The 21,316-nt window shown below is 38.7% G+C and overlaps 1 pseudogene; it reads right to left on the reverse strand.

Annotated features, from left to right (window-relative positions):
* Window positions 1–346: 346 nt before the first annotated feature.
* The window catches only part of LOC100973451 (CREB-regulated transcription coactivator 1-like), a 75,937-nt pseudogene continuing 54,967 nt past the window's right edge, over window positions 347–21,316 (reverse strand).

Raw genomic sequence — 21,316 nt, forward strand, 5'->3', positions numbered from 1 at the left:
ACAAAGATCATTGAGATTCAGGAGAAAGTCAAAATTTAATCCAAGGAATCTAGAATTACAGTAAAATAATACAGGACCTGAAAGACAAAATTGCCATTGTAAGCAAGAGGCAAACTGATCTGATAGAGCTGAAAAATACCCTATAATAATTTTATAATATAATCACAAGTATTAACAGTAGAATAGGCCAGGCGCAGTGGGTCACGCCTGTAATCCCAGCACTTTGGGAGGCCGAGGCGGGTGGATCACGAGGTCAACGGATCGAGACCATCCTGGCGAACATAGTGAAACCTAGTCTCTACTAAAAGTACAAAAATTAGCTGGGCATGGTGGTGCGTGCCTGTAATCCCAGCTACTCGGGAGGCTGAGGCAGGAGAATTGCTTGAACCCAGGAGGCGCAGGTTGCAGTGAGCTGAGATTGCGCCACTGCACTCCAGCTTGGCAACAGAGTGAGACTCCATCTCAGAAACAAAGCAAAACAAAAACATAGTAGAATATATCAAGTTGAGGAAAGAATCTCAGAGCTCAAAGACTAGTTCTCTAGGCTAACTCAGCAGATGAAAATAAAGGAAGAAAAAGAATGAACAAAAATTTTGAGAAATATAGACTTGTGTAAAGAGACCAAATCTACAACTCTACAACATTAGCATCCTTGAAAGAGAGGGAGAAAAAAGAAGCAACTTGGAAAATATATTTGAGGATATTATCTATGAAAATTTCCCTCAACCTCACTAGCAAGGCCAACTTTAAATTAAAAAATGCAGAGAACTCCTGCGAAATACTATACAAGATGACCATTCCCAAGGCACACGATGATTAGATTTCCAAGATAGACATGAAAGAAAAAAAAATTGAAGCCAGTTAGAGAGAAGGGGCAGGTCACCTACAAAGGGAAACTCATCAAGCTAATAGTGGAACTTTCAGCACAAGCCCTACAAGCCAGAAGATATAGGGGGTGTATATTCAGCATATATATATGTATAATTTTGCCTTCAAAATTGTGTTTATTTCACTTTGCGTCTGCTCCGCGCTCTGCCGCCTCCTCCCTGGGGCGGCTTGGGACTCAATCTCTACCTGACCACGGGCTGGGGGTGGCAGATAGGTTGGGGGACCGGGAACCGAGGAAGGCAGTAAGAGCTGGACAAACAGTCGGAAAATGCTTTGTGGCGGACCATGCGCGCCCCTTCCCTGAGCCTGCTCGCCAGGCTTGGAGCTGATACTTCCCGCATCTTAAAGCGGACGGCTTAGGGCCCGGCGGGGCTGCTAGCTAGGGAGTCGGTGCAGGGAGGGTCTGCGGGGGCGGGGGCCTCAAAGCCTCCGATCCCAGCTCAGCCCGGGCCGGCGGGTGGGTGGACGCCCGGCTCGCGGCCTAGCGACTGGGCTTCGCGGGAGGTGGACAACCGGGAGCGGGCTGGGGGCTCTTGGCGGCATCGCAAGCTCAGAATCACAAGCCCGGCTATTGGCGAGGGACGGAGCGTGGCTGTCCCCGGGCTGGGGAGGCGCCGTCGGGATGGCTGAGCGGCAGGGTGCCGGCATGCCCGCTCACAGGCGGTCCATTCGGAAGGTGTTCTTGGTGGCTGGGTCCGCCAGAACCACATCGGGGTCATTGAGCATGTGCCGTCCGTCCAGGGTCAGTCCGTCCAGGGTCAGGGGGTCGATCTTGAGTTCATCCAGGGGAAACTGGCTGTCGGAGTCGAAGCCAGAGAGCTGGTCAGTTCTTTAAAGAGGCTGGGGGGCCGGGGGAGACTGTCCTGTCACTATGAGGATGATGTTGGGGATGCCACTGTGGCTGGTGTAGCCCAGCTGCTGCGAGTTCAGCAGGCTCCCGTGGCTGTGGGTGAGGCCTATCATGACCGCCTGCGAGTAGTTGAGCGTGGAGCCCCTGTTGTATAGGGAGCTGATGGCGTTCTCCATCATGTTGAACTGCTCCAGCTGGTGGGACGGAGCATTGGCCTGCCTGAACGCCATCTGCTGCTCATAGTACGCGTCCCCAAACACGCTGCCCAGAGTGGAAGTGTGTTGCGGGGAGCTCCCTGGGGAGAAGCCTTCATTGGAGACTGGCGAGGTGGGAGACTGGTTGGCCGAGGAGCCGGGGCTAGTGCCGCTACTGCTGCAGAGGCGGCGCCGAGGCGATGTCGATCCCCATCGACTGTTGGCCGGGATTCTCCGTGGGGATTGGAAGAGAGAGGACGGTACCGTGACCGCGAGCGGGGGCGGCTGTGGCCCACGATTCAGGTTGGTGCTGGGCAACAGGGGCTGCCGGGGGGCAGGCGGATGGGCGCCTGTAGGGGCGGTGGGGTTGGCGGCGGCTGAGACCCAGGCTAAGGGGGCGGCGGAGGCTGGGGCTGCGGCAGCGGCTGCTGGGAGTCCGTCTGGGTGAAGAAGGCGTAGGGTAGCTGCTGCTCCAGAGACAGGGCATTCAAGGCCACGGCCTGAGTGACGTATGACAGCGGGGACAGAGTGGGCGATGACTGCTGATGCCCCGTCTCTGTGCTCAGGTACAGGGGGCTGACGCCGGCTGGACGGTGCAGCGGAGGGGAGCCGAGTGTGCTCATCCCCCGGCCGGCGCCGCTGATGCCCAGGTGCATCAGGTTGGCCGAGACGTTGTCGGTGCTGCTGGAGCTACTGAGTGCGGGGAAGGTGGGCTCCTCGGAGTCGAGCGGGGAAGGGAAGTGGATGCTGCTCAGGCGCTGCAGGGAGCCCCCAGTATTGTGAGTGGCGGAGATCAGGGCTGTAGTGTTTTCCTGGTCGGCGGACGGGAAGATGTTGATTCGTTGATTCCGCGCAGGCCTTGGTCCTGGATCCAGTCTTCTTGGTTTCCCCACGCTTGATTGGAAAGGTTTTTGTCTGCCTCTGATATGGTCTCTTCCATTCCTGGGACTGTTAACAGTAAGACTTTTTTCTGGTGCACGTCCTGGAACCCACTAGTAAAGGATTCTGGCTGCATGGGTGTCATTGTGCTCTGGTGCAGGGCGAGTCAGAATTGGTCCTTCTCCAGCTGGTGTCCGTGGGTGGCAAGAGGTACACGGTGCCATATGGGCAGCTGTTGGCCTGCTGTCCGTGTTTGTCCTTTGACAGGTGCAGGCAGTGCTGGCAGCCTAGTCGGCCGCGTTCCCGGTACACCCTGTTCACCAGCCCATGGTGCCTGGTAGTCAGGCTGGTGTCCAGGCCCAAGGATTGGAAGGGGGTCTGGAAGGGCAGGTCCACGGTGCCACTCCCGATCTGGTTCACGTTGAGCAGGGACCCGGCATAGTACTGGCCCCGCTTGGGCCCAGTTGCAGGTACTGGTATTTCTGGAGGTGGAGCCGTGGGGCCGCATCAGGCTTAGACCTTTCATGGCCTCCTCGAAGGCCGCTGTCTCCTCCGCGTGTTTCTCATTGTGCAGTGTGACCTTCTCGCTGAATATAGATGATGAAAAGAAAAGAAAAATGCCAGCGTTGCTATTCTATTTTCAGAAAAAAATACACTTTAGCCCAAAGATTTTAAAAAGACAAAAAGGGCATTACATAATGGTAAAGGGATCCATTTAACAAGAAGACCTAACTATCTTAAATATGTATGCACCCAACACAGCAGCATCCAGATTTGTAGAGCAAGTTTTTAGAGATCTCCGAAGAGACTTAGATAACCATACAATAATAGTGGGAGATTTCAACACTCCACTGACAGTACTATACATATTATTGAGGCAGAAAACTGACAGATAAACAGGACTTGAACTTGACGCTTGACTAAAAGGGCCTGACAGATATCTACTGAACTCTCTACCACAAAACAGCAGAGTATACATTTGTCTCATCTGCACATAATATATACTCTAAAATTGACCAGACAATCAGACCTAAAACCATCCTCAGCAAATTGGAAAAAAACACGATTATACCAAACACACTGTCAGATCACAGCACAATAAAAATAGAAATCTATTCTAAGAAAACACTCAAAACTATACGATCACATGGAAATTAAACAACATGCTCCTGAATTTTTTTGGAATAAAAATCACTGTTTATTGAGTAAACAGTGAAATTAAGGCAGAAATTAAAATTTTTTTTAAATGAATGAAGATGAAGATACAACATAGAAGAATCTCTGGGACACAGTTAAAGCAGTGTTAAGAAAGTTTCTAGCATTAAATACCACATTAAAAATGAAAAAATATCTCAAATTAATCGTGTAAAATCACACTTAGAAGAACTAGAAAACAAAGAGAAAACGAACCCCAAAGATAGAGGAAGAAATAACCAAAATCAGAGCTGAACTGAAGAAAATTGAAATGCGAAAAACCATACAAAAGACCAAAGTATAGAGGAGTTGGTTATTTGAAAGAATAAGTAAGATTGGTAGACTGCTAGGTAGACTAATAAAGCAAAAAAGAGAGAAGATCCAAATGAACACAATCAGAAATGACTAAGGGACATGCAAAAACTCAGAGGCTACCACAAACACCACTATGCACTCAAACTAGAAAAACTACAAGAAGTAAATAAATTCCTGGAAACATAACAACCTTCAAGATTGAACCAGGAAGAAATTGAATCCCTGAACAGACAAATAATGAGTTCCAAGGTTAAATCAGTAATAAAATGCCTACCAAGCAGAAAAATCCAAGGAGCAGATGGATTCATGACCAAATCCTACCAGAGTTATAAAGAATATCTGCTGCCATTCCTACTGAAAGTATTTGACAACATTGAGGAGGAGGGACTCCTCCCTAACTCATTCTATGAGGCCAGCATTATCGTGATACCAAAAGCTGAAAGAGACACAATAAAAAAGGAAAACTTAAAGCCAATATCCATGCTGACCATTGATAGGAAAATCCTCAACAAAATACTAGCAAACCAAATCCAGCAGCATTTAAAAAAGCTAAAACACCACAATCAAGTTGACTTTAATCCTGAGATGCAAGATTGGTTCAACATATGCTAATCAATAAGTGTGAATCACCACATAAACTGAACTAGAACCAAAAACCACATGTTCATCTTAGTAGATGCAGAAAAACCTTCTGACCAAATTCAACATTCTGTTATGTTAAAAACCCTCGACAAACTAGGCGTTGAGGTAACATAACTCAAAATAATGAGAGACATCTATGACAGACCCACAGCCAACATCATACTGAAAGGGTGAAAGCTGGAAGCACTCCTCTTGAGAATAAGAACAAGACAAGGATGCCCTTTTTCAACACTTCATTCAACATAGTTTTGGAAGTCCTCACCAGAGAAATCAGACAAGAGAAAGAGAGAAAAGGCATTCAAATAGAAAGAGAGGAAGTCAAGCTATTTCTCCTCAAGACAATATGATTCTTACCTGGAAAACCCTAGTCTCTCCCCAAAGGTTCCTAGGTATGATAAACATGTCGAAACATGTCGGGCACAGTTTCAGATTACAAAATCAATGTACAAAACCAGTAGCATTTCTATACACCAATAATGTCCAAGTTGAATGCTAACTCAAGAATATAATCCCAGTCACAATAGCCATAGAATAAGTGAAATAACTAGGAATACAGATAACCAAGGAGGTGAACTATCTCTACTATGAGAATTACAAAACACTGCTCAAAGAAATCAGAGAGAATACAGAAAAATGAAAAAACACTCCATGTTCATGGATAGGAATAATCAATATTATTAGAATGATCATACTATCCAAAGCCATTTGCAGATTTAATGCTATTCCTATCAAGCTACTAATGACATTCTTTACCACATTAGAAAAAAGTATTTTAAAATTCATAAGGAACCAAAAAAATAGCCAAGGCAATCTCAAGCAAAAAGAACAAAGCTGGAGGCATCACATTACCGTACTTCAAACTATACTACAAGTCTACAGTAACCAAAACAGCATGGTATTGGTACAAAAACAGTCACATAGACCAATGGAACAAAGTAGAGATCCCAGAAATAAAGCTGCACACCTACAGCCATCTAATTTTTGACAAAGTTGATGAAAACAAGCAGTAGAAAAAGGACTCCTTAGTCAATAAATGGTGCTGAGATGATTGGCTGGCCAAATGTAGAATAATGAAGCTGGACCCCTTCCTTACACCACACAAACCAACTCAAGATGAATTAAAAACTTAAACAAAAACTAAAAACTATAAAACCCTGGAAGACAACCTAGGTGATACCATTCTTGACATAGGAACAGGTGAAGATTTTATGATGAAGATGCCAAAAGCAATTGCAATGGAAGCAAAAATTGATGAATGGGATCTAATTAGACTAAAGAGTTTCTGCACAGCAGACTAGTAACAAAGTAAACAGGCATCCTACAAAATCAGAAAATGTTTGCACTATACAACTGTGAAAGGTCTAATATCTAGCATCTGTAAGGAACTTAAACAGATTTACAAGAAAAAAAAACCTAATTAAAAAGTGAGCAAAGGACATGAACAGACACTTTTCAAAAGAAGACAAATATGTGGCGTATAAAAAAAGCTCAATATCACTGATTATTAGAGAAATGTAAATTAAAACCACAATGAGATACCATCTTGCACCAGTCAGAATGGCTATTATTAAAAACTAAAAAAAAAAAAAACAGATGTTGGTAAGGTTGTGGAGAAAAGGGAAGATTTATATACTGTTGTTGGGATTATAAATCAGTTCAACCATTGTAGAAAGCAGTGCAGCAATTTCTCAAAGAACTAAAAGCAGAACTACCATTCAACCCAGGAATCTCATTATTGGGGATATACCCAAAGGAATATAAATCATTCTATCATAAAGACACATACACATGTATGTTCATTGCAGCACTATTCACAGTAGCAAGGACATGAAATCAACCTAAATGCCCATGAATGATAAGCTGAATAAACAAAACGTGGTACCTGTAAACCATGAAATACTATGCAGCCATAAAAAATAATAAGATCATGTTGTTTGCAGCAACATGGATGAAGCTGGAGGCCACTATCCTAAGTAACACAGGAACAGAAAACCAAATACTGTATGTTCTCACTTATAAGTGGAAGCTAAACATTGAGAACACATGGACACAAAAAAGGGAGCAACAGACACTGAGGCCTATTTGTGGATAGAGTGTGAAGGTTTGGAGGAGGGAAAGGATCATACACCTACCTATCAGGTACTGTGGTTATTACCCAGGTGATGAAATAATCTGTATGCCAAAGCCCCATGACACACAATATATCTATATAACAAACCTGCACATGTATGTACCCCTGAACCAAAAAGTTAAATAATATTTGGTATATATACATCATGGCATACTACTCAGACATGAAAAAGCCTGAATTCATGTCTTTTGCAGCAACATGGATGGAACTAGAGGCTATTATTCTTAGTGAAATGACTCAGGAACAGAAAGTTTAAAACTACATGTTCTCATTTTATAAATGGGAGCTAAACGATGGGTACACATAGACACGGAGTGAAATAAAAGACACTGGAGATTCCAACTCATAAGAAGAAGGGAGTGAGGAGAGGGATGAAATACTATCTTTTAGGTACAATGTACACAATTTATGTGATAGGTACACTAAAAGCCCAGATTACAACCACTATGCAATGTGTCTAAGTAACATCAGTGCACCGGTACCCCTAAATTCATAAAAATAAACAATTTTTTTTATAAAAAAACAGCTCTTCCTAATTTTAATGAAACTTTTTACATGCTCAGGACATAGTGGAATCGATCTTGGTTGTACGAATCACTTACTGGTACCTCATTTATTAGTAGATTCACTTGATTCACTAGATAAAACTTGGAAGAACACATTTATAATTTGATTTTTCTCTCCATATGTTAAAATCGATCTTTTTTGGCAAGCTATATCCAGGCATAATTGGTATGGATCAACTAAGCTTGATCCTTAATACAGTAGAAAGGAGGAAGTGTCACATTATTTTGTATGTCTGTCAAGGTACATTATTTACAGCAAATGTTGTAAATATTTGCTTTCATTGAAACACACACACAGTTACTCTAAGGACAATAACTGTCTCTTCATATTTATATATACTTTACTAATAAATATATATTTTCCCAATTTTATGGTCATGCAGACAAAGCTTCTGGCCAGACATTTTTTTATACTATGAAAATTTAGTTCTGCATGCTAAAAACGAGTATAATTTATCACTCAATGTAATAAAGTAGCTTCTCCTCTGTCCCCTCTCCCTGGCTTCTGAAAAACTTCAAAGTCTGCAGGCTAAGAGGCCATTTCAAGAATTAGGTAAAAATTTATAAGATATTCACTATTTCTCTGAATAACGTTTTGTCACTATTATGTCCATAAACTAAAGCATCTGATTTTATAATAGTGTTTGAAAATCTTATAAAATATCAAGAATAACAGGGATGGCTTTTTAAACTGCTGACACGTTGAGAACTGAGCATTTTGCTAATCGTTATACATAATGACCTTTGCAGTAGGTGCTACTGCGATAGGAGCTGAGTTAGAACTTTCATTTCTCAGTAAGAAATGAAATCAAAGTAGCAGTATGACTCCAGAGCTCAAACTCTGAATCTTTATGATACAATAATTTTAGCTAAGATTTATAGCGCTATTATTATTTGCTGGTTCTATTCTAAGTGGCTTACATGTATTTACACCTTCAATCCTTACAATGACTTTATGAAGGCTCTAGGTAGTATTATCATAACTATTTTATAGATGAGGAAACTAAAGTAAATGAAGTTTAAGCAAGTTGCTCAAAGTCATCATTTAGTAAATTGTGGTTTCAGAATTTAAATCCAGGCAATCTGTCTCTAGAGCCCCCTCAATTAACTAAGCTATATTGCCTAGACTCTTCTAAATTATCTGCAGCTTAATTTAACTAGTTTTATGTTCCAGCAAGAATGTATGTTGTTGATTGACTATCTTCCTGAATATTCTTAAAGACCAGCAGGGCTGGGTTTCATCAAACCCACCTACTGGAATGCAAAAGTATGAGAGAACAAAACTGAGGTAATTCAAGGAATCTTATGTCTTCAAAACTTCAGAGCAATGAGCAGTTCATGGGGGCCATTGACATTGGTCCCATGAAACTCCACCAGTGAAATGATTTCGTTGAACCTCAGTTAGCACTTGAAGGCCTCTTTCTCAGTTCTGGGCCAAGTTGATTATCAGGAGCAATTATTGCCTAACATTAGGTGAAAACTTTTTGACATGTTGGCTTAGCCGTGGGAATAACACTAGTATTGTCATATGTTGACATTTTTGTGATCATAAGCATGGCCTGCATAGATTCTCTTAACCAACAAATCTTCCAAATACATATTGAATCTCTCTTTCTGTGCTCTGACATACAACATTAAAAAAATACATATATCTCTCCCTTGGTGTACTCAACTCTTTCTTCAAGTGTCCCCTCTAGGGAGCTGTCTAACTCTTAGGGCTTGCCCTTTACTACTTCCTAATTGTTCAGCAGTTTTATTTGTGTGATTTCACTATGTTCTTTTTCTAAGGACTCATATGCACTCTCATATTCCTGAAGGCTAGTACAAATCTTAAAAGATAAAACATACATAAAACACAAGATAGTTGGGCTGGGTGCAGTGGCTCATGCCTATAATCCCAGCACTTTGGGTGGCTGAGGCGGGCGGATCATGAGGTCAGGAGATCGAGACCATCCTGGCTAACATGGTGAAACCCCGTCTTTACTAAAAATACAAAAAATTAGCCAAGCATGGTGGCGGGTGCCTGTAGTCCCAGCTACTTGGGAGGCTGAGGCAGGAGAATGGTGTGAACCTGGGAGGTGGAGCTTGCAGTGATCCAAGATTGCACCACTGCACTCCAGCCTGGGTGACAGAGACTCTGTCTCAAAAAAAAAAAAAAAAAAAAAAAAAAAAAAAAAAAAAAAAAAAAAAAGATAGTTGATCAAGAAACTTGCCTTTCCTGAATGTTTTTTAATCAGATCTTCTGTTTTCATTTTATTTTTCAAACAAATGATTTTATTTCCTACGTATCTTGGAGGGTAGCAATTCCCTTTACTATTAAAGGCATTTTTGAAGCATTTCTGCATAATTCATACTAAATGTAGTGCACAGAAGCTGGCATTATTGGGGTATGCATATTAATTATTTATATGCAAATTAAGGATCATGGGACCCAGCACCGTTGGAATATATAACTCTTGCTGCTGTTTCTAAAGTAGTACTTTATTGTATCCTGTGTTACTCTTTTGTTACATCACATTTTCCCATTCACCCAAACAAATGTCGGATAATATTAAGATCTTCACTTTTGCATTAGCTAGAAACAATTATGAATGTGAGAAGATGGAAGTTGTTAATATAAAACGATTACACTTTATGGCTCGTCTTTTTCAGTCCCCAGAAGTGGAAATACATGCCTTTTGGCTGCTTTTTCTTCCTGAGCCATATATTTTAAAGATTTCACCTTGAAGTCTATTTTTCTCATACTTGAGCATTTTCTGTTTATACCCATTGATTTTCCCCTGGAGCAGTATTTAAAGAAATGTAATTTCAAACTAAAGATGAAATAAGTTTCACTTGATTCTGAACTCCAGCGCAACAACCCTCATTGCCACAGTGTGACTCTTTCACTGATGAAGATAAAGGGAATTAAGATAAAGGCAGAGGGGTAATCATTAACTAAAAGCAGTGATCTCAAGATATATTATATTCTAACTATCAAAAGAATTATCTAAAATAGATTTAGAGGTGAAGCTCTGCTTGAACTTTGGAATTGACACAATGTCTCATTCTTAACGGGTCACCCATGACCACTAATCCCCGAGACAGTGGGGATGTTATCAGGAGGTACTTTAGCCCAGTAGCTCCTGGAATGCTTACATGACTATTATCAAATTGAAGTCAAGAGTGATAAGAAAGAAAAAAAATGATAAAAATAATAGTTGTGAATTTTCTGTTTCAAGATATGTCCTTATAAAAATGCTACCAATCATCCTAGGCTAATAGCTGGGTTTGTAATTTACCTCTGACTGAACCTATATGGAATTGCAAATTGAAGAAAGTTGATCTTTGGCAGAAATATTGCTGTCATTCTAGTTAATGTAGGGTTTTTCCCTCCTGTAGATGCATTTTCCAACTCCCAAGCCCCCAGCCACTTTTGTTTTCTTTCATCATCATTCTCCCATCAAAACTTGCACTCCAAAAAGACTTACCCTTAGACATTTCCAGTAAAAGTCAGATTGAAATGTACTTCATCTCCCAGACCATCTTCACTGAAACAAAAGGTAATACCTTAAAACTGGGAAAACATCTGAGTTTCTAGAATTTCAAGAAGCAGCAAGCATATGAGAGACATATGCTATAGTCAGCACCTACCTGGCTTCTTCCCATGGGCTAGATAATCACCCATTTATAAGGCAATGTATGTTAAGGAAAAAGAATTACTCTTCTTAATAAGATATGAAGATTGATTAAGACATGTATCTCTGGATTCCTAATAGCCTAAATTTGATAAAATTTTACATTAAATATATACCATTTAATTTGGAAATTAAAAATATTAGGTTAAAAAAGGGCAAAAAGAAAGTAAATTTTTTAAAAAATAGAATTTAAGCACAAGAGATTATCCCATCTTGTCTCTTAACTAGTACTTCATCTAACACTGGAAGTGTGTTCTCACCTGAGATGCCATCTCCTTTTTTCATTTAGAATTAGTACCTAGTACTTTATCACTTGAGAGTTATGTTCCTTTAACCTTCCTTAAACTTACCTTGTTGAGCACATCCTGTAGAAAGAACCTCATCACAACTTCAGGAAGCAACTTGAGCATATGGCCCCTTAACAAAGACAGCAGCAACAACAACAAAACGAGTTGAAAAAAGCAATTGAAAACCAGAGATAAACTGAACACTATCTAGAAGACTTTCCCTCTCATTCCTGCTCTTGATTGTCCCATCAATATTGTCTTTTTGGGATTAAGAATCTATAATCTGGAATTTCTGGGCTGATTCTGGTTTCCAGTTACCATCCCCCCATCATAGCCATTATTTAGGAGCTTTGATGTAAATTTTCTAATTTCAATGTCATACTTGCCTGATTAGAAGCTCCCTGTCTCCTTTTTTATGATGCCTCTGTTTTCAAGCTATTCATATTTATATTCTTAGCAGATTCATATTTCTCCACAACTCTCCAGAATTGGCCTACTGTTGCTTAAGTCAGACAAATCTCCCTATAAAGTCCCAGAGTTTTTCTAGGTTTTCAAATATTTTGTTTTCACTTACATTTTCCATTTTTTCTTCTATTTCCTTTAGATTCTTACCCATTCTGCAAAAAGGATTATACCCATATAATTTTCACTGTTTATCTGGGCCGTCACAGAACCCACAATCTAACTATTTTATTTTATTTTATTTTATTTATTTATTTTTGAGACAGAGTCTCGCTCTGTCGCCCAGGCTGGAGTGCAGTGGGGCAATCTCTGCTCACTGCAAGCTCCGCCTCCCGGATTCACGCCACTCTCCTGCCTCAGCCTCCCGAGTAGCTGGGACTACAGGCTCCAGCCACCATGCCCAGCTAATTTTTTGTATTTTTAGTAGAGACAGGGTTTCACCGTGTTAGCCAGGATGGTCTCGATCTCCTGACCTCGTGATCCACCCGCCTCGGCTTCCCAAAGTGCTGGGATTACAGGCCTGACACCACGCCTGGACCTCACTCTTTATTTTATACTGCCTTGAATTGTAAATTGTTTCATGTGTTTAAGTCTTATTTCCCGAATTACGCTGTCAGTTAAAGCCAGTTTTAAAACTACTCTAATTATGTGGTTTTCTCAACTCCAAAGAGTGCAATGCACAAGTTAGGTTACTTTTATTTATTAGTAAAAGCTTAATTACTTAGGAATATATTTAACCAAGGAGGTGAAAGATCTCTACAAGGAGAACTACACAACACTCCTGAAAGAAATCATAGATGAAACAAATAAATGGAAATACATTCCATGCTCATGGATTGGAAGAACCAATATTGTGAAAATGACCATACTGCCAAAAACAATCTATATATTCAGTGCAATTCCCATCAAAATACCAACATTGTTTTTTAACAGAATTAGAAAAAAAAAAAATCTTAAAATTCATATGGAACCAAAAAAGAGCATGAATAGCCCAAGGAATTCTAAGCAAAAAGAACAAATCTGGAGGTATCACATTACCTGACTTCAAATTATACTACAAGACTATAGTTACCAAAAGAGCATGGCACTGGTATAAAAGTAGTCACATAGACCAGTGCAACAGAATAAAGAACCCAGAAATAAAGCCACATATGTATAACCAACTGATCTTCAACAAAGCATACAAAACGCATATTGGAAATGGACACCGTATTTAATGGTGCTGGGAAAACTGGCAAGCCACATGTAGAAGGATGAAACAGAATCCCTACCTCTCACAGTATACTAAGACCCCCAAAGCAAATGCAACAAAAACAGAAATAAATAAATGGGACCTAATTAAGCTAAAATGCTCTGCACAGCAAAAGAAATAATCAGCAGAGTAAACAGACCATCCACAGAGTGGGAGAAAATATTTGCAAACTATGCATCTGACAAAGGACTAGTGTCCAGAATATACAAGGGATTCAAACAAATCAGCAAGAAAAAAATCCCTTTAAAAAGTGGAGAAAGGACATGAATAGACAGTTCTTAAAAGTTGATAAACAAATGGCAAACATGAAAAAATGCTCAATATCAGTAATCAACAGGGAAGTGCAAATTAAAACCACAATGAAATAATATCTTATTCCTACAAGAATGGTCATTATTAAGTCAAAAGATGATAGATGTTGGCATGGATGTGGGGAAAAGGTAATGGTTATACACTGCTTGTGGGAATGTAAATTAATGTAAATTAGTACAGCCTCTATGGTAAACAGTATGGCTATTCCTTAAAAAGCTAAAAGAAGATCTATCATTTGATCCATCAGTCCCACTACTGGGTATCTACCCAAAGAAAAATATGTCATTAAGTGAAAAAGACATTCACACACATATGTTTATAGTAGTACAAGTCACAGTGAGAAGATGTCGAACCAGCTTAAGTGCCCATTGACTAATGAGTGAATAATAATAATGTGATATATATATATATATATACACACACAGACACACATACACACACACACACACACACACACACACACACACACTGTGGAATACTACTCAGCCATTAAAAGGAATAAAATAATGTCTTTTGCAGCAATTTGGATGGAGCTGGAGGCCATTGTTCTAAGTGAAGTAACACAGGAATGGAAAACCTAAAACCACGTATTCTCACTTACAAGTGGGAGCTAAGCTATGAGTATGCAAAGGCATACAGGTGATATGATGGACCTTAGAGACTCAGAAGGGGGAGGGTAGGAGAAGGGCTATGAATAAAAAAACTACACGTTAGGTACGATGTATACTACCTGGGTAATTGGTGCACTAAAATCTAATAATTCACCACTATATAATTCATCCATACAACAAAAACCACTTGTACCCCAAAAACCATTGAAAAAATATTTAAATGCACACAGAGACAGAGAAAGAGAGAGAGAGTGTAATGGATATGTGATTCTCAGTTCTAATACTGGATAACAGTGTTTAAACTTTTAGCTCCTAGAAGTAAAAAGAAATAAAAATGAAGGAGCAGAAGAAATATAACATCTTCTCATAAAGTGTTAGAGTTCAATTTGTTTTAATTCAACAAATATGCATTTAAATAACTGTACTATAGATGTTATGCTATTCAGACTATGTGGAGGTGACTGAGATGAATAAGTCTTAACTTTTAAGTAGAATAAAATCTGTGGGAAAAGGGAGCTTAAGTTGAGGCAGAATGATATTGATTTTATAACAAGCAAAATTGGAGATGATACAAATACAGGAGAAAGAGAAAATAATTCAAGATGGGCAGATGAGTGACTTTCACCAAGTGTGAGATATGATTTTGCTTTGAAGTGTGAACAGAATAATAATGCATGTGAAGAAATACTCTTCCAAAGGGAAAAAGACCTTCAGATGAAGGTGAAAGAAATAAAATAAGTAAAAATTAAGAGATGGAAAGTGGTTTGGGTTTAGTAAGTTTGGCAAAGTGACTGAAGAATGACACCAATGGGTGGGAGACAAAAGCTAAGGAATAGAAGGGAATGTGGTAATTTCTACTTAACTTGGAAGGTTGAATATGTGTCTTTACCTATATTGTTTCTCAAAACCCACTACACTGAAACTAGATAAATTAAAAAAGTCTAAACTCACAAAAACAAAATAAATGGAGGAAGAGAGAGCAATTGAGAACTTTTGAAAAATGCAGAATAGATGGATAAATAAAATCAGAATTGGCAGAGTGCAAGTCTTTGGGAAAAAGAAACAAGCTAACTAATGCTATAGAGAGAATTGGAGGAACTAAGTACCTTGATGAGAGCAACTTAACACTAGAGTACTGGATTAAATTTTATAAGAAGCAGTAAGACGCCCCAGATACCCTCACAAAGCCCTCTCTTTCCTGAGGTGGAGGGGACCCTGGGGATTTTACCTCCTGGAGCTATCCAAGAAAGGATGCTCCACATTCACGAATGCCAGACAATAGAGGGAACAAGCGCACAGTTAAGAAGGGGATTGTCTAAAGAGCCCAATTAAACTGTGGCTAACCTAATTTGAACATTTGTCCTCTCTAAATCTCCTGTTTGAAAGCAGGGCTGCAAAACTGAAGGTGGGGCCTGATGAAAGGTATTTGGGTCTTGGGGCTAGATCCCTCATTCACGGCTTGATGCCATTTTGGTGGTAATGAGCCTTTTCACTCTATTAGTTTCTGTAAGATCTGATTGTTAAAAAGAGTCTGGCACTACCCTCTGCCCTCTCTTGTTTCTCTTTCACCATATTATCTGCACACACTGGCTCCCTTTCCGCCATGCATAGAAGCTTCTTGAAGCCCTCAAAAGAGGCAGATGCTGCCTCTATGCTTCCTGTACAGCTTGCAGAACCCTAAGCCAAATACACTCCTTTTATTTATAAATTACCAAGTCTCAGGTACTTCTTTATAGCAATGCAAATGGCCTAACACAGTGACCTTACCCAATTTAGCTCCCAGATTACTGGCATTCTGCCACTCAGCATCTGGAAGAGAAGTAAAAGATTCCTCTTTGAGTTAACTTACCATAAAAGAACAATGATATCTAGAGATTCTCCAATGAAATAGTAGTTTATTTGCCCAGTGATTCTCAGTGAAATTATCTGCAAGGAAAGCTTCCAGTAATTTCCTCAGTACCTTAATTTCTTAAGAATAAATTAAAAGGCAAAGAGAACTTGAGATTTTGAGGGAAGTCTCCAGCATAAAAGTCAGATACCAGTAAACAAATTGGTAAAACAAAGAAATAATTGCTTCAGAAGCAATATAGAAAGCAGAATAAAACATCAAAGTAAGTTATTCCTATACATACACATTTGTATATAGATTGTTATATTTAAAAGAATTAAGAAATAGGGTAATTATTTGGTCTCCTCTAGCCATAATTGTCTGAACTACAACAACAGCAATGCTCAAATAATATCTTTGTTAGCTTATCAAGTAAATGAGAGGTAAATTACTTCTCTTTCATTTTGGTTAAATTAGGCCTGCTATGTACTTTCTTGTGTAACTAGACATCAAGCAGTTGTTAAGGGTCTCATTTAATTCTGCTAAGAGCTTCCTTCTAAAGCAAAACTCTAGCATACTTGTAAACAATATCCTGAGTCCTTTGAAGCAGCTTCTCTTGTTTTCTTTTTCTTGTTAAGAAAAAGAAGTCCTCTGTGTTTTTGACAGTGCCGTCTTTACTCAGATCGCTTTATTTTATTTTATTTTTTATTATTATTTATTTTTGAGACGGAGTCTAGCTCTGTTGCCCAGGCTGGAGTGCAGTGGCACCATCTCAGCTTACTGCAAGGTCCACCTCCCGGGTTCACACCATTCTCCTGCTTCAGCCTCCCGAGTAGCTGGGACTACAGGCGCCTGCCACCACGCCTGGCTAATTTTTTGTATTTTTAGTAGAGACGGGTTTCACAGCGTTTGCCAGGATGGTCTGGATCTCCTGACCTCGTGATCTGCGAGCCTCAGCCTCCCAAAGTGCTGGGATTACAGGCTTGAGCCACTGTGCCCGGCCTACCTCAGACCTCTTTAACTTCGCTTTCTCAATTTTCTGTTTAATAATTCTTCACAACCTGATTTTTGATGGAATATTTTAGAACAAATAACAGTTTAAATACTGTTAAGTTGTATATGTGTTCACAATGTCACAAAGCTTGCCTGTTAGAAACTTCATGAGTGACATACATAGTACAGATCTCATTGTCTGATCCTTTCCCCAGGTTTCTGGATAAGTTAGAAACAAGCCTGAATTAACCAATGATTCTCAGTGATTCTGCCGATTTTAAATATATAAGCCTCAGCTATTATAATTTTATAACTAAATTTTATCACATCTAGCTCATTGATAGTGAATTCATCTTAATAGGCACTTGGTTGAATTATCTTTAATCAAACTGTATTTATTTTGGTGATTTCATTTAATCAAAGAGTAAAAGAATAATTTAATGTTTAGATTAAATTCTTCCATGATAAATGGTTAAGCTGTTCAAATACGAAGTTGCTGGCCAACTGTCATGGCTGCTGGGTGTTCATAGAAGTATATATCATCTGTCTGAAGAGTCTGGGCTTTGTGTTCTGCTATGTTTTATAGCACTCAATCACCATGGGGCTTAGTAATCAGAATTTGGTGTTTATGGCCAAAACTTGAACAGCTACCTCATCAGAAGGAATGAAAGTACTTCACCTTGAATCTAACATACAGTCATTAATTACAAAGCAGATGTATTTTTAAAAACAATGAAAGAAGTAAGGAAAATAATTTTTATTATATTTAAAGCCTGAAGTTATTGTCTAATTCTCATCACAGTATCAGTTTTTACACGATTTCTCTTCTGAAGTTTTGGATTTTATGGTCATTTAAAATTAACAGTTTAAAATTACATCCAAAATATCCAAAGCATGAGTTGCTCTACAATAATTTGTGTTGTCTGTAGTTTCCATTTTGCTATCTTGCCTTTCCCTTGACATTTTGTAGATTTTGCATTATTTTTAACTTTTTTTCCAGGAAGCAACACTAAAGAAAAACACTGCTGGTGTCAAAATTCCAGCTGAGTTTTATTCACTTTGATTTACCCCATAACTAGACTCAGTGTCTACAAGCAATGTGAACTAGCGAGTTGAACAGTTAGCTACTGAATATTGTTCCTGAAGCTACTTTTCTCCCAGTTGTTTCTTAGTGTTATGATTATCAGAACAATTACTTCTTCTTTTATAGCGTATATGTAGCAATATCTCAATCCCTGTGGCACAAATATTTAATACAATGATCTTGGGGTGGTAGAATTTTATTGCTGAAAAAGTATAGCTTCTGATCATGTTCCTAAAATAAAGGCATATGTTATCTATATAACATCTTGCGTGAAAGCTACAACAGAGGAAGCTTACATTTTATAACAGGACTTCTCAGGTTTTCTTTTGGAATATGTTTTTAGTAGATGAGAAAAAAAATTTTGAATTTGTGTTGTGATTACCATGTAGAAACAGGATAGACTCTCCGCATCCAAAGTTTGGGTCAGATTTCAATACTGGTCATGCCATACATGCACCAAGAAGATATGAAAAGGTTTAGTACTCAGAAAATGAACGTTTTTCAGAGAATAGAGTGGCTCTTAATGGACACAGAATGGCTTGAAAGAGCAGATAAAGGAGACTGGCTTGGGGTTTTTATGATGGTAAAGGTAGGTGGACTGGGGCAAGGTTTGTCTTAGCAGGATTTATGTGGTTTAAATTTCTTACCAGTGCCAACAGAAGGAGCACTGGGCTTTCTTATCAATTCGCCCAAGTTTAAGGCAATAAGGGAAGAGGGATGGTTATAGCTTAAAAGCTTCAGCCGTCAAATTGGAGGCAGACTATTTTAATTCGCTTATATCATTCTGTTCTTTATGAATATTTGGTCTTAACTTACTGATTATACTTGGCAAAGTTTCTAGAACTCTTATTAGCTGTTGACTAGAAGTGACTTGTTTGTAAGGTAGGGTGTTAACATGGCTTAGGGACTAGAAATAAATGCTGTGCAAGTTGTTATCTATAATGATGCTTATTTGCCTGTTTTAATTTATTTTCTTTTTATACTTTAGGGTGTTTCTTTATTACCTATGTTGATATAGAGCAGTGTTTTCCAGACTTTAGGCATGACTAAAAATCACCTGGAAACCTTGTTAAAACAGAGAATACTACATCCCATTCCCAGAATTTTTGATTTAGTAGGTCTGAGGTAGGTCCCCAGAATTTGCATTTTAAACAAGCTCCTTTGATGATGCTGATATTGCTGGTCCAGGGACTATATATTGGGAATGTCTAATTTACAGTTTTTGAATTTTAATAATTTTTCTCAGTATATTGTCTCTTTGAGGGTGCTCAGCTACTTGGATATTATTGAATAATGAGTTTTGGTGTTTATATTAAAAGACAAAAATATTTTAATGAGAGTTCCAGCTACAGAGTTATTTTATTATTTTCTAGTATAGATGTAGCCTACACGAGTATAGACTACTAATTATTGCTATTTTATTTTAATTTATTGCCACTAAAATAATTACAGCTTGATAAATTTGTGACATTGGGTAAATATTCATAAAAATGTATGTGACCTGTGACATTTTCTCTGGAGGGCATGGAGAAGACTGAGTAGGTAAGTTGAACTAGTAGCTCTTAACATATAGTGGCACTGGGTAAGTTCCATTTTAATTGTAATTATTGTCTTCCTTCTTACCACTTTTGAATTTGGTCTTTAATTTTAGTACTAAAATATTGGATACAGTGAGGCAATGTGATAGAATAGAAAGAGCATATCACTAAGTAAAGATAGATTTTAGACAAATTTTGCCACTAATTGAAGTGTGATTGTGGGCAAATTATACATGCTATCTGAATCAGTTGGCAAACATTCCTGAAGAGGCCAGAGAGTAAACAAATATTTTAGGCTTTGTGGATTATATGGTCTTTATTGAAACTACTTAACATTACCACTGTAGAACAAAAGTCCTAGAAAATGTGCAAATAAGTAGACAAGGCTGTGTTTAAAAAAGTGTTATTTGTAAAAACATAGGCGGCTAGATTCAGCCCATGGGCTATAGTTTTACAAACTCTGATTTAAGTATAGGTTTTTTCACTTGTGAAAGGAATAAATTGAACTAAATAGCGCTTAGTTCCTCTCTAGAAGCAAAAATCTTGTGATTCTGTGACTTGATGAAACTTGCTCATTGCTTATTTCATTTTATTTTAAAATTTTTAAAAATTTTATTAAATTTTGCAAGTATATATTAGGTGTATATATTATGGGCTAAATGAGATGTTTTGATACAGTCATGCAATGTGTAACCGTCACGTCATGGAAAATCAGATATCCATTCCCTCAAACAGTTATTGTTTTACAAATAATGGAATTGTACTCTTTTAGTTATTTTAAGACATACAATTAAATTGTGATTGACTGTAGTCACCCTGTTGTGCTATAAATTAGTAGGTCTTTTTATTCTATTTTTTTGGAATACATGAACAATCCCCACCTCTTCCCCACTCCCTCACTACCCTTCCTAGCCTCTGGGAACTATCCTACTCCCTATGTTTATGAGTGCAATTGTTTTGATTTCTAGATCCCACAAATAAGGGAGAACGTGTGATTTTTGTCTTTCTGTGTCTGGCTTATTTCACTTAACATAATGATCTCTAGTTCCATCCATGTTGTTGCAAATGACAGGATTTCATTCTTTTTCATGGCTGAATAGTATTCCATTGCATGTATGTACTACATTTTCTTTATTCATTCATCTGTTGATGGACACTTAGGTTGCTTCCAAATCTTAAATATTGTGAACAGTGCAGCAATAACATGAGAGTGCAGATATTGCTTCAATATAGTGATTTCCTTTCTTTTAACTATATATCCAGCAGTAGGATTGCTGGGTTATATGGTAGCTCAATTTTTAGTATTTTGAGGAACCTGCAGACTGTTCTCCATAGTGGTTGTACTAATTTACATTACCACCAACAGTGTACAAACATTTCCTTTTCTCCACATTTTCACCAGCATTTGTTATTGCCTGTCTTTTGGATATAAGCCATTTTAACTGGGGCGAGATGATATCTCATTGCAGTTTTGATTTACACTTGTCTGATTATCATTCATGTTGAGTACTTTTTCATATGCCTGTTGCCATTTGTATATCTTCTTTTGAGGAATGTCTCTTCAAATCTTTTACCCATTTCTTGATTGTATTATTAGATTATATTCCCATAGA

Source organism: Pan paniscus, chromosome 12 (genome assembly GCF_029289425.2).
Source record: "Pan paniscus chromosome 12, NHGRI_mPanPan1-v2.0_pri, whole genome shotgun sequence".
Taxonomy (NCBI): domain Eukaryota; kingdom Metazoa; phylum Chordata; class Mammalia; order Primates; family Hominidae; genus Pan; species Pan paniscus.